The following is a 15,567-nucleotide window of genomic DNA, read 5'->3' as shown; positions in this document are numbered from 1 at the left end:
TGCAAAGATTCTTTTTTTGCCATGTGGATCCAGGAACTAGAATTAGCATATCTGGGAACTTTTTTTAGTCAACCAGAAATGTTTATTGAATACTGTACAAGACAGAATATGGTCAGCACCCCAACTGAGGCATAATCATTTGCAGAGATTTGGAGAAAATTAAACACATTTACTTGAGAGTAACAGAGATTGTTAAAGAAAGGGAAGGCTGACCTATGATCTGAAGACAGGTATGGATTTGAAGGCAGGAATGGGGCAGAGAGACATTCCTAATGAATGGAAGCTCTGGGGACAAGCTGTAGAAAGGAATAGATTTGCCCGGTGGATTGTGGTATTGGGTTAGAACCTTGAGTTCTTAAACCAGGTTCCTGGATTTGAATCCCCCCATGCCTTTATCCAGCTGTGTGTCTTTGATCTCTTTGAACTTCAAATAATTTAGAATCATAATGGAGATAATAGTTTCTAATTCATAGCATTTTGGTAACAATACTTAGGATACTTAGAATAGCATTTGCATACATAACCATTCCTTCACTTGTCTCGATAAATCCACAATCCATGGTAAGCTGAAAATATCATAAGTAAAAACTGCATTTAATATATTTAATCTAGTGAACATCCTAACTTAGCCTAGTCTTCCTTAAACAAGCTCAGAACACTTACAGTAGACTACAACTAGGCAAAATCATCTAAAACAAAGCCTATTATATAATAAAGTGTAAAGTCTCTCACGAAATTTACCGAACACTAATGAAAGTGAAAATAGAGTCCTAGTATGGGTCACTTTAGCAACATTGTAAAAGTGAAAAATCATGAAGTTGAACCATCAAAAATCAGAGACTGTCTTCTGTAAAATATGTTGCTACGGTCAACCTGAATGTCTAATATTTCCTTATTACTTATGATTATTGATTGCCTCAAATCTCTTGAAGGAGATAGAAGCAAGTCTTTCATGAGTTACTGAGAAAACCTACAATTTCTCAGATGAATAATTCTCTTTGTTAATTGCAATCCAGCCCTGTAGAACACCAAATTTTAATGATGAAATTTCACTCTATTTTTACCTATAGCACTTTCAAGGAAGAATGGGTAGTTATTGCTATAGTTCAACAATTCTGAGGGGCATATTCTTTCAGCATTAAATTATGCTATATAATTCTTGTCCATCATACCCTAATCTGCAGCAGTTTTATCTCCTAGTGGTACATAAAATAATGGCAAGTTTTATCATCCATCTACCTTGGATTTGATGAAATGTAGGTGCAGTCTCATGTTGTCGGTAGAGAGACTGAGAGACTCTGTGCTTTGTTTTGAAGGTGAGTCAAAGGTCTAGGTTTCAGGATCATTTTCAAGTTCTAACTCATTCACATATTTTTTTCTCCATACCAAGCCTCTAGGTACTCTTCAGAAGTCCCTTCATGCTGGAAGAGGCACAAGAACAAGAATGAGTTGCATGGAACCAAGTTTATCTTCAGACTCTGTGACCTGCCTGACTCTGAGCAAGCTGCATGTCCTTTCTGAGTTTCAGTTCGCCTGTTGGTTAAAAGATATTTTAAAAAAGTGTTTCTCACAAGCTCCTTGTAAGAATTTCATAAGGTTCCTAGGGCAAATATGCAAGGGTTCACCAAATATTCTATCTGCTTCTTCCCATGTCCTTGTCGTCTTGTCATAAGGTGGTACCACGTGACTAGTTCTGGCCCATGGCTCACATGAGCCACTCTGGGCCAAAAGGTGCAACCTGCAAGTGCCCCATTCCTTAGAATCAGTTTTGTTAAATGCAGTTCATCTGGGTTTGAGGATTTAGCTCAGTGCCAAAACATGCACAAGGCCCTGAGTTCGGTCCTCAGCCCTGAAAAAATAAGTGCAGTTCATTTTGTATATCTGAATCATTCTTGGGAGCCTAACTCATCCCTGTCTTGGATATTTACCTGAGACAGAGCAAGAAGTAACTTTGTGTTCTTTTAAACTGCTGAGATATAGGGATTATTTATTACCACACCATATCATAGCTGCGTTTGTTTTACATTGCTGCATGACAATCTACCACAAATGTAGCAGTTTAAAACACACATTTATTATCCTGCAGTTTCTGTTGGTCAGAAGTCTGAGTTTGGCATGACTGGATTATGTGTTTGGGGTCTACTGAACTGAAATCAGGTAGTCAGATCAGGTGGTGGATCTCATCTGAGGCTTGGGGGTCTCCTTTCCCAAGCTTACTGTTTTCTGAGAGAAATCATTTCCTCCAGCTTGCAGAACTGGGCTCCTGATTTCCTTGCTGGCTGCTCTCAACTCCTAGAGGCCATCTGCATTTTTTTTTGCCAGCAACTGACCATTAAATTCTTTATATGTTTTGTATCTCTGACTTCTTCTCTAAACAACCAGAGAAAGCTTTTCTTATTTTAAAGCTCTCAGGTGATTTGTTCAGAGTTAGCCATAATAATTTTTGTAGTTTAAAGTCAACAGATTTGGGGGCTTAATTATATCTGAAAGCTTCCTCCTGAGTGGTACCTTGATTACCATTTTGTGGAGCACCAGTTAGTTGAGAATCTTTGAGATTGTCTTCTTTTTTTAAAACATATGTTTTTATTTGTTCTAATTAGTTATACACGACAGTAGGATGCATTTTGACACACCATACGTAAATGGAGTGTGACTTCTGATACTTCTGGTTGTACATGATGTAGAGTTACACAGGTCATGTCATCATGTGTGCACATAGGGCAATAATGTCTGGCTCTTTCTACTATTATTCCTACCCCCATGACCCCTCCCCTCCCTTCACTCCTCCTCTGTGTAGTCCAAAATACCTCTAGTCTCCTCACCACCTTATTGTGAATTAGCATTTGCATATCAGAGAAAACATTCAGCCTTTGGTTCTTTGGGATTGGCTTATTTTGTTTAGCATAATATTCTCCAGTTCCGTGCATTTACCAGCAAATGCCATAATTTGGAGATTGTCTTGTAATTCAACTTATCACAACAGCATATCTTCATTTACAGAGTAACCAACATATAATAGGTGCCTAGTAAATATTAATTTTCTCACCACTACATTTTGATTGTACATTTATTCATCTATCATTATTTTAGGGTGTATTTTACTTTTAATTGTGAGTGTGTGGTGTGGCTCCAACCCAGGCCTCACACATGCTGGCAAGTTCTCTACCACTGTGCTACATCTCCAGCCCATCTAAAATATTTTTATTTAGAGACAGGGTCTCACTATGTTGGCCAGACTTGTGATCCTCCTGCCTGAGACTCCTGAGTAGCTGGGATTACAGCCTTGTGCCACCACACCCGGCCTACTTTTAATTTTTAAAAACAAAGAAGCTTTACACAGAACGTTCTCCTTGTAAAGATTCTTAGTTTCTTTACTATTTGCTCAGGGGAAGAGAAACTCTGATATTGGTTTGGTGAGAAAAACATCAAATTATTTTCTATTGTGTAAGTGCATAATGAATTTCAGAACAAAACAGAGAGTGGACTTTGGTGTGTGTGCACGTATGAATTTCTTTCCAGTGTTGTTGTTCCATGTTCCACCAAAGGCTATTAGCTGATCCCTTGGAGATACCTAGTTAGATTTAAACTTCAACTATCACAGTAATTCTACAATAAAAAGCCATGTGTGTGTTTCTTTGTGTACACAAGTGTAAATTTTTTTTCTAAATTACATGGTAGAAAAATGGATTTGATGGGCTATAGAATATGTAGATTTTAAATTGTGACCAGTGCTGCAAACTTGATCTCCAAGGTTTCTAACGATTTTACCTCCTACCAGCAGTGTAGAGGAATATGTTTGAACATACATCACCTACCATTGATAATGTTCAAAGTGTTGAATATTTAGCAATTTTATGTCTGAATTTGATTTCTTAGCTATGTTTTGGAAATCATTCATTGATAATTTTTTTGTCTATTTATAAAATTACAATGAGAAGCTGTTCAGTGGCTATAGTTTCCAAGTACTACCTCTTTGCCCTTTCCTCCTTCCTTCCTTTCTCTCTCTTTCTCTCTCTCTTTCTCTCTTTTTCTCTTTCTTTCTTTCTCTTTCTTTCTTTCTTCCTTTCTTCCTTTCTCTCTCTCTTTCTTTCTCTCTCTCTTTCTCCCTCCTTCCTTCCTTCCTTCCTTCCTTCCTTCCTTCCTTCCTTCCTTCCTTCCTTCCTTCCTTCCTTCCTTCCTTCCTTTTTTAACCACTGAGTCACATCCCCAGCCTTTTAATTTTTTTATTTTGAGTCATGGTCTTGCTAAATTGCTTAGGGCCTCACTAAGTTACTGAGGCTGGCTTTGGACTTTAGATCATCCTGCGTCAGCCTCCAAAGTCTCTGTGATTCAGGCATGTGTCACTGTGCTCAGCTCTTTGCCCTTTCTTTGAGGTTTAAGAAGGAAGTGTTTTTCTTGGTAATTCCTTTTTATGTGTTTGAGCTTTCCTTGAAGTTATTAGCATCTTGAAATGTCTTGGATGGGGGATAGGGAGAAAGAGTGGTGGGAGATAATAAATTAGAAATATTAATAATAAAACACACCTTCCTCTCCCTGCTGCAGATGAATATGGTATTAACATAGTTAATAGTTGTGGTATTAACCGTCAACTATGCTCATGTTCATGTGCAAGGGGCTGGGTAAAGAGACCTAGAATAGCAAGTCCAGGACAATGGGTTAAGGCTAAGAGTAGGAAGAACTTTCTTTTTAATATGCATAAAAGGCAGCAATGGCCTGCCTAATGCCAGCATATCTTTTGCTGTCTTCTACTAGTAAAATTCTTTCAGTGAATGTGGAATTAATGGGGAAAATATTGATTTTGGTTGTTAATTTGCTTTCAAAAATTGGGTTCCTGCAATCTTGGTAGAAAGAGTCCAAGACATATCTGTTTATCCATTTGTTCCTATTAAAATGGCACTTCTAGAAAATATTATCTGGTATTAATCTGGTGAATAGTGTTATAAATGCCAGAGTTTATGTTTATTATACTTATTAAACTGGTCCTGATATCTCATAAAAATAAAATAAATGGCAGGGTTAGAAATTTAATACTTTGTATAATTCTTCAAATCTTTAATATTCTGTTTATTAAGTTTTTATTGAAATACAATACATAGAGGACAGAGTGAGTGAGTAGAGCTTCAGAGCTATACAGCAGCTGAGCATCTTAGGAGAAAAATCATCCTGCTTTCATTTCTTTTATGAAAACCTTTCAACTTCCTGAATCTCTACATGGTTGGGAATTTGCTTTTAAGAACCAGGAAAGGGAAGTCACCTTTTCCTTTAGGAAGTGCTTATGCTGGAGATGTGGACTTAGAGCCTTCCCACTCCTCCAGAGCGCATCGTGTTTATCATTGTCACCTCCATGTAGTAACAGAAATGACCTTAGCAAAAATAACAAGGAAAAGAACCATGATGGAGACGGAGGGAAGCCCAGAGGCAGAGGCAACAACCCTAGGAGTTCATGGGGGAAAAACAACACCCTCATCCCTACACCTGATAATATTAGTGCCAAGCATGGAATACTCCTCTTGTCATGTGCCACTGGGGAGCGGAGAGTAGCTAAATTTGAAATTAGGGCCTGGAGGAGAAAACTCATGGAAGTCCAGTTTAATTTCAATAGGTAAGGCTGATTGGAGCAGGGCCTGGCTTTCTTGTTTTGGCAGATTCAATGAGTTCCTCCAAAATTCTTATGTTGGATCCTAACTCCCCATGTGATGGCATTGGGAGGTGGGGCCTTTAGGAGGTGACTAGGTCATGAAGTCACCATGAATGGAATTAATGCATTTATAGTAGAGACCTGGATGTGGGTGTGGTGGTCCATGCCTCTAATCCCAACTACTCAGGAGGGTGAGGCAGAGGGATCACAAGTTCAAGACCAGCCTGGTAACTGAGTGAAACCTAGTCTCAAAATAAAAAATAAAAAGGGCTGGGCATATAGCTTAGAGATACAGTGCTCCTGGGTTCAATCCCCAGCACCACAAAACAAAACTAAACAATAACAGAGAGAAAGAGAGAGAGAGAGAGAGAGAGAGAGAGAGATAGACATACAGAGACAGAGAGCTCTCTCACTCTCTCTGATATGTGAGAATACGTGAGAAGATGGCAGTCTGCAACCCAGGAGGCCCTTTACCAGACCTAGACCATGCTGGCACCCTGATCTCAGATATCCAGCTTCCTGAATTGCAAGAAAGAAATTTCTGTTGTTTATAAGCCTCCAGTGTTGTGTTATAGCAGCCCACATTGACTAAGACACATGGAGTACCATCTTGAAGCTACAGCCCTGTTGTAAAACTTAGGAGTAACTTTTCTGTCAGGGAATCAGGCCCTTCTGTGAACCACATAGCTGCTTTGAATCTCCTCTCACAACCAGACAGTGATAATAACAACACTTTAAAACAAATTCCCTGGCATATTAAAGAAACTAATTATGGTAAAGTGCTTTGAGAGTTTCCGAAGTAAAGCAAGGTACTATGATAGCAATATTGAAGTATCCCATATGCACTTCAAATTTGAATGGTCACATTTCTTGTTTGTCTCTTAATCTCTCTGCCAAATCTGACCTAGACAGAAGAAGAATGTTTAGGATAGACACAGCATGTAATTGCTTTGATAGGACAAGTTGGGAACTTCTAGAAATCTCTGGTGCCTATCTATGACTAGAAGGAGAGATTAGAGTCTTTTCTGTAGGATAAGCAATTGAAAACCATAAGGGTAAAAAAGGCATTTCCAAGAGAAAAAAATACAGAACTGGAGAGATTAAGGATAGACCTAAAGTCAGTGGTCACTAAAGTCTGTGTGAAGAACTAGGCGTAAATAGTTTAGGCTCAGCCGGCCATGTTATCTCTACAGGAAGTACACAATTCTGCCATTCTAGCATAAAAACAACCATAGACAATATACCAACAAGTAAATGTGACTGTGCTCCAATAAAACTTTATTTTCCAAAATAGGGAGAAAGTAGGATTTGGCTTGTAGGCCACTTCTAGCTCTAACTTGTAAGCCTTTTGAAGATAAGAGCTGTATACATTTTTGTGTCCCCAGGAACCTATGTGAAAGATGCATTGCAAAGACATAATTAAGAATTGTTGAATGACTAATAAATTATTATTTTTTGTTTATTCATTCCAATTAAATTCTGCTTTCACTTTCTTTTTCAGTACTCTGTTTATGAGGTACCTAAAATGTATCACATATTGGGCTATTTTATCTGACATCATTAACTCTTTTCCTTCTTAGCTTTGTCCTTCTTTAACTTCAACTTTTTGTTTTGTTTTGTTTTGTTTTACTTTTTCCAATTGCTTCTGTTTAGTTCCTTATTTTGACTGTCAGTGATTCCTCAGATGGGACTGAAACTACAATAAACATATGTGAGAAAATAAACAATGAGTGTTTTATGTGAATTTGCATTTTCATATATTTATTTTACTGAAATCTATCATTTAAATAAGACATTTTTCACTAATGTGAATTCTATGTACTACCAATTCTGCAAGATGCTCCCTGAAAAAAAAGATCTTGGTCAAAAAAGCTTGGAGAGCTGTGTAATCTTCCATTTGAAAGTCAATCAACAAAGCCACAAAATCTATAGGATGATCCTGCTTTAGTTTGTTCAAGCTGCTGTAACACAAATACCATTACAGGGAATGACAAAACCAGGGTGCCAGCTAGTTCAGGTCCTGATGAAGACTTTCTTCCTACCTTGCAAGAAGTCGCAGGCTAGCTATCTCCTGACATAACCGAGGGAGATATAACTCTTTTCTCTTATAAGGGCACTAATTACCCTCATGGGAACTCCCCACCGCCCCCATGACTTAACTACCTCCCAAAGGCCAAAACTTTTAATACCATCATTTTGGAGATGAGGTATCAAACATTAATGGAAGGAGGAGTCACAAACATCAACCAACAACAGAATCAAATAATCCTAATAATTTTGGTTTCACCCTCTCATGCAATGGCCCACTTGCAAACTCCAGCACATATCATTTGGTGCAGGATCTCCGCAGTTGCACAGACCTCTTTCTCTCAGAATCTAGCAGACATGCACAGGAAACATGCTTGGGCAGAGTACAGTGGAATATACTGAGGGATTATATTCTCATAAAGGGATCTAACACACGATTGCATGAGAACATTCTTCAATAAGGAGAACTAAATTCAGACAGAGATCTGGATTTGGACACCAAACTGTTGAGGAATTGATAGAAATTTCAGTTGTCCAGCACCTAGAGATGTTGAGAGGCTCAGACCTTTGTGAAACTGAGTGTTAGCATAGTCTCTGTTCCAGAGAAGGGAAGGAACTTCTGTGCCTGTGGGGAATTAGAGCCACTCCTAAAGAAAGAGTTGAGGCCACTATCTTGCCAGCCCCTTTCTAGGCATCCCATCTCCATCTCCATCACAGAGAGGAGTCCCATAAAGCAGAGTTTCCAGTTGTATTTGACTATGGAAATGGACACTTCTCTCTTTTTGTTTGTGTGCACATGGATTAAGTTTTGCAATCCAACAATTGAGCATATGAACCAGTGTTTTGTGGAACATACTTTGGAAATGCTCTGTTGACTATTGCAGGAGAATGATTTTTTAAAAAATGACCACAAATGTTCATAATACCTGGTATCTATACTTTTGCAAGATATTCCAGTGATGTTGTCACATAAGAGTCTCTTTATTCCTGAATATGGGCTAATACACCTAATGGAATTTGGCAAAAGTAATGGTGGGACCCATCTGAGGCTAAAACTGAAGAGACCTTGAACGTTTTTGCTCAATCTTGGACTGCTGTCATCACCATGTGAATGACAGCTAGTCTGCTGAATACTGAAATAGTGACCCAGTATTGTCCTAGAAAAGGCAACCAACAGACATCATTACGAGTCTATCCCAGACTGGTTGTATTTTAACTAACCCCCAAACATGTGAAAAATATAAGACAAGACCCCCAGAACCGATTACTCAACGTACAACTGATAAGAGTAAGCCCCGCAGAGGCTGGAAGTACCCAGATGTCCTGTAGACTTGTGAACAGTAATAAATGCTGAATGTTTTAAGCCATTGAGTTTTGGGGCTCTGGTAGCTTTGAGTTATTATTCAGTATTTGCCACTGACATAACTACTAATTTTGGATCTTTTTATTTCATTCCTTAATCAAGGCATCAAGGATAAACAATCACTTTATTGATAGGCACACTGGATCCTATACATATAAAGCTAATCAATGAAAGTATCAACCAAGAATATAAGTGCAATAAAAGAGTATTGAAACTGTATTGTTTTGATTCCATAAAGATAATCTTGTATAATCATATACCAATAATAAAAAATTAGTGTTGGGGGCATTTCAGTGATACAGGAAAGCAGAAAATAGAAAAATATATATAAGTGAACACACACACACACACACACACACACACACACACAGAATTTTTTAATTCTTCAGAACTTTCCCTATTGGCTAAGTCCACTGGGTATCAGATAAAATACACATTCAGTTAGACACCATTTTGGGAAACTTCCTTCCACCCTGAATTTTAAAAATAATCTCTTTTTGTCTGGAAATAATAATAAGTTAAATAGAGTGGAAAAATGCCTTTCTTTTTTCTTTTTGGTTGATTTAGAGCTTGAAAGGTAGAAGAAGAATCCTCTTAAGTAACTAGAAAGATAAAAACAGTAAAATGACATACAGAAATTCCCTTCCTTCCCCACCCCAAGTTTGTGTCCAGGGGGAAAAACTGAAACACAGAGGCCTCTCTCCTCTCAAAAAAGCATTCATGGGTAAACAAATTGGTGCCATCTTCCTCATGCCCTGAGAAACCGTGAGTGCAGCATGGGGAGAAAGGATCCATCTTCCAGGACAACAAAGCAACTGCTGAGCTGATCAAAGACATCAGGGGCTCGCTGGACCAGGGGAATTCCCACACCACACACTCGAGGCACTTAACTAGCCGTTTGCTGCCATGAAGCTAGCTAATTGAATTTAAATTAATGATGTACATTTCTTTTCGTCTAAGTTGCTAAATTGTATTTCCATGTTTGATAGTCATTTGCTAAATCTTGAGAAAACATTGCATATATAATAATATGCTTGAAATTCCCTGTAGCATTAAAAAGAAAAAGCTCACAATTATATATGATTTACTCATTTGAAACATCTGTATTTTAAAGAAACATTAGTATGACCAGAAGAGGGAGTGGGTTATTGATTTAAATTCTAATTCAGATATTATTTAGGAAGATTATATGAGAAACAAATGATGGATTCCTTTATTCCACTTTTCTCAAAATCGAGAGACTTGGACTTCAACAAAGAAGAGATGTAGAAAAATAATCTTTTTATGACATAATAATTTTTTTTATTTAATCAAACATAATGGGTTCTTTTTCTTTTCTTCAGCTCTTTGTACCATAAATGGTAGAGGTAAAAAATTAATTTACTCACAGTCAATTTGAAAAATGAAAAATGTAATCTTTGCACAGCATAATGACTTGATTCTTTGTACTTCGCTAATTTGAGAAAAATGCATAAGGTTGCAAAAAATTAATTAAGAGCACTCAAAGCACATTTCTAGAAGTTTTCCTCTTTACATCTGTAATGAATTTATCACAAAACAAACATACACAAGATGGTTAATATTAGTTTATATTACATAAAGGTGCAATCTTTCCATATATATATATGGATTTCCATATATATATATGCTATTTCTACCATATATATATATATGGTAGAAATAAAATAGCCAAGAAGACATGGATATGGATTCTGGTTCCATCTCCAGAATTCAGGAGCCAGTAAGCTCAAGTTGGTGCTTGAAGCTTCTCTATATTGGATGAATCATGTATTAAAAGATTATACTAATATTATGGTAAAATACATAAAATTGCCAGTCTTCAGTCATTTTTGATAAAAAATAATGACAATTGTGTATGGTTCAAACTAACAGCACTCTGTCTTGTAGGGTTACTATATTGAATAAAATATTTTGGAATACTGTAAAATATATGTATTATACTTTGTATCTGTCCCCTAAAGTCTCACAGGTTGAAGGGTGGTCCCCAACGCAGCAAAGTAGGTATTTGGGGAAGTAATTGGTTCATGAGCGCTCTTATATCATTGAGATAAATCTATTGATGGATTCCAAATTTGGTGTTTATTGGGAGGTGTTGGAAACTGTAAGAAGTGGGGCCTAGTTGGAGAAAGTTGATCATTGGGTATGTTCCCTGGCCTGCCACCCTGCCTCCACTGCTTTCTGGTTGCTATGACGTGAGCTTCTTTCCTCCACCATGCCCTTTTGCCCTTTTGCTATGATGTTCTGCCTTATCTTAGGCCCTTAGCAATGGAGTCAGCTGATCATGGATTCATGGACTGAAATCTCTGAAACTGTGAGCTCAAATGAACCTTTCCTCCTGTAAGTTATTTTGCTCAGTTATTTTGTCGCAGCAAATAAAAGTTGACTGATAAATGTAAATATAATATTTTATTATCCAAATACATCTGTATGAGCATGTATCTACACATAAGAAAACCACTGGGCACATATGTAATAATAATTGGTCTAGTTTGCTACACTTTCATTTACCTAGAAAGTAAAAAGGATTGAGGGCATTAGATGTCACCAAAACCAACTTCTATGCTTTCTCTTTCTTTTTCCATTGAGATTTCTCAAATTTGGTTTTTCCACAGTAAATTACTAAGTAGCAATCAAATGACCCATTGCCTATCTGCAAGTCTTTTCTTTCCCTATTATATAAGTCAGGGTCCTCTAGAGGAACTGAATCAACAGGAAGTATGATTATAAAAAGGGGATTTATTAGATTGGCTTACACGACCAGAAGTTGGATAGTCCATAATGGCCGTCTGCAGCAGGAGAGCTGGAAGAACCAGCAGTTGTGCCATCCAAAAGGTGGAAGCCCTAGAATAAGAAAGATCAACAGTGCTACCCTAGTCCAAGACCAAGGCTTCTGGAAATTCCTGGAGAATCACTGGCAGAGTTTGCTTTGGAAAAGTGAAGGGAGAGCCCAGTATTCTCAGATAATCGAAGCAGCAATAAAAAACCCTGTTCTAGAAGAGCCAAGCTTGCATCTGCATCTGCTTTCTTGTTCTTCCAACTTTTATTCCATCCTACTCTGTGGTGCTACGCACGCTTAGGGAAGGTCTTGACTTCAGTTCACTATCCCTCATTCCAACCATTCCTAGACACACCCTCATTGACACACCCAGAAACCTCATAATCATTGGCATCTCTTAATCCAATCAAGTTGACAATTCAAATTAACCACTGCACCTATGAATCAGGCAAATAAATAAACTGGCTTCTTTGAGGGCAAACCATACCAAACATGGCTCAAATATATTTCTCCTTCAAAGATATTGAAGTAGCAAATTCTTGTTCAAATGTGAGCCAACTCGGGTGTTCACAGGTACATGGAGAGTGGCCTTCTGTCTTTAGCTTCCCCTCTGGTCATGCTCAAATACCTCCTTCCTCTTTCCCTACAGCCCTGTGTGTTTCTGAATCTCACAGCACATCTCATAATATGCTCCGAGGAACCCCATAGCTTCTCCTTCTTGGTAATTTAGAACTTCTAGTTTCAACTCAGCCTCAAGGAGTTCTTTGAATTAGGCTCCTGTGGAAGTGGCCAGCTGATCTGCTGAAATAGACTGAAGAGACACTATGAAATGCATTGATGGGATCCAGGGCTCTCAGGAAGAGCAAGCAATTTATTGTCCTTTCTTATAGCTTTCTAATTCTTGATCATGGTTGCTTATGGACCCAACTTGACCTTTTGTGAACTCTTGTGTTTACTTATAATTTTTAAAAACTGGTCTGAATGGTTCAGGAGTCTCATCCTTGAAGGTATATATGCCTATTCCAGAGGTGTTATCCTTGCTCTCATGGATCTTTGGCTTCCTTAAGAATCACTAGGGACTATCCTACTCATCACTTTAGATTTATATCTTGCTATTTGGGATCAACATATACAGGAGGGTTTTTAATTCAGCTTATTTATTAGATTTATATTCAAGTAACTTGGCAGTCTTTATTCAAAATAAAATTCGCTCCAACTTTCAAAATAAAATAAAAGGATTTATGGTCATTAAAGCTCTTCAAAGGAGTGTGCTATTAGAGTGGAAAGTCCATTTCCAAAGATGATTTCCACACATCTTTTGAGGAATTGTAGTACTGTGGAAAGACTTGCCTGGCCTCCTTACTTTTTAAGGTGGCAAGACTCAATGGGCAGCATCAAGAGAAAGTTGTATTTTAGAGATAGATCTTGCAATGGATGCTTTAAGATCACTGTGTGAAAATATAACTGCAAAAGACATCAGTCTTTTTCCCCTTATGAACCCAAACCAGTGCTTCTTAATGTTTATGAGCCACAACCGTGGCTACCACTCACACTATTGCTTATTTATTATTCAAAATAAACAAAAACAGAAAGCAAATCGAACAAATCAAATATTCCCCCAATCCAACTTCTTCCTAATGGTATCAACAGAACAACTAGGAGGAAGTAGAAGTTCGTGAGTCTGTCTGGGTAGAGCATCACAGATATGTTCTATATTACTAAGGTATTGATGCCCTTTTGCATTTTGTCATCAAGCAAAGTCCTTATACTGTCTCATTGAAGGACAGAAGTGACACTGCACTCTAGGAGATATTTCTTGTTTAAACAAGCTACAAGAAGATTATTTGAAGGGTAACAGCCAGGTTATGTACCCCATAAAAGTACAAATGATTTACAAATATTTAACAAGGAAAAAACTAATTATGCTGCTCCTGTCACAGAGAGGCCAGCCTCAGAAATGGTATAATCAATATGGGAATGTTAGCTGTAATACAGTCTGTCAGCTTTTTAACCAACCAAAAATAAATAAATAAATAAAAAATCAGAAAGTCTATAAATAAATTTGAGCTCTCTCCCTTAGTCCCCTGAATTTTATGTATCTGGTCAAATGTGCTTTTTGCATGTGAGGTATTAGAACATTCAAAAGTTATTTCCAAGGTCATTTGGGAAGGCCCATTGAAGCTGGGTTTAAATGGAATTCTAAGAGAACTGGATGGCTTCATAATACACAAAATATAACAGTTTGTCTTCTGCACCCTAGTTAATATTTTTTTTAGAAAATTTGCAGTTTTTTGCCAAACTCACAGGAATATGACCCTACTACAGGCTCAGGAAATTCTTTTCTTATGAAGTGCATGTGTTTGAAGAGGTGCATATTATTATATATTTTGCATGGTTATTGTAAATTTATATTAATTTAACAATACAGATAAGTCCAGGAGAATTAGCCTGCAGGGAAAGACAACTCTGGAGTGCTGTATAAAAAGTGTCCCTCAGCAGAGTGTGAGCCAGAAGGCTCACCTGAGGGCCATGAACTCAGCTGGGGAGTCAGACTCCAAATTTCTTCCCAACTCTGACCACTTGCTAGTTATGACCCCAGGTAAAACTAATATGTCAGATGTGAGTTTTATCTAGTTTATCTGAGAAATGAGAAAAACAATGTCACTCACTTTATAGGCTATGTTGAAGAATTAAATGAGCAATACATAAAAGTGCTGGAGATCATCTCTGGCTCAGAGTAAATACTCAATATGTATTAATTATTAGTATCAAACCTATGCCTTTCCCATGTGATGCCCTTGTTTTCTTAACCTCGTCAGTTTCTAAATACAATGGGGTCATATTTATAATAATGGCCTAAATTTCATGGGGTTTGCCAGCGTGTGTCTAATGTTTGGGAACTAAATACCCTGAAGATCCACATATATCTCTCCCTGCACAGCCCTCACTGGGGGTACTGAGCTATGCAACATGAGCTCATGGCTTGTCTCTTACTTTTCCTGTTGGTGTTGGCTCAACTTAAAGTCCTTGATGGTGATGGTTCTTTGCTGCTGTGACTACCTCCAGGATCTGCAGTCCTCAGACCAATACCAAGGGTGCTGCCTCCTCCTGTTGTTTTCAAAGACATAACTTGTCAGGAGCCAGAGTGATGTTATGCCCCCTACGGTCCTCACTGCTTAGAAGTTCCCTAGTGTAGATTTCTCTCTCCACTACTCCCTGGCATATTTTCTTACCATGGCTCTGAAATTGTTTTCCCTGGTAGCCCTTAGAGTTTCTTACAAAAAAAAAATTTTTTTCTTCAACCTTTTCCTACAACCTTCTTCAAGGTCCAGGCAGACATCCCTAAATGTCAAAATGGGGCCAATAACTAAGAAAAGCCTCACTCTGTTCTTCTCTCTCATGTTTTTTCCTTAGGCATCTGTACTATGACACATTTTCCCAGTCAGTCAACTATCTAAGGAAATTGGTACTTTGAGATCCTGAGCAACATATTAACTCTTTGTACATGCCCAGGCACCTCTGAATACCAGCTTAGGTTCAGGGGCGACTTCTCTCTATGTGATGGAAACAAAATTTTCTACATTTCAACAGGACTCTTACCTCATATGGTTTGGGGGAACATGATTTGACCCATGGTAAATGTCTGAACCATATAATACTAATGGCTATGCCAATGTTCCCTGAGTTACATGTTCAGAGAGAGGAACCTATCATCGCTTCTGCTCATAAAGTTCTCGAAGT

This window comes from Sciurus vulgaris, assembly GCF_902686455.1.
Source record: "Sciurus vulgaris genome assembly, chromosome: 14".
In the NCBI taxonomy this organism is placed as follows: domain Eukaryota; kingdom Metazoa; phylum Chordata; class Mammalia; order Rodentia; family Sciuridae; genus Sciurus; species Sciurus vulgaris.
The sequence above is the reverse complement of the archived record's forward strand: the minus strand, read 5'-3'. Positions refer to the sequence as shown.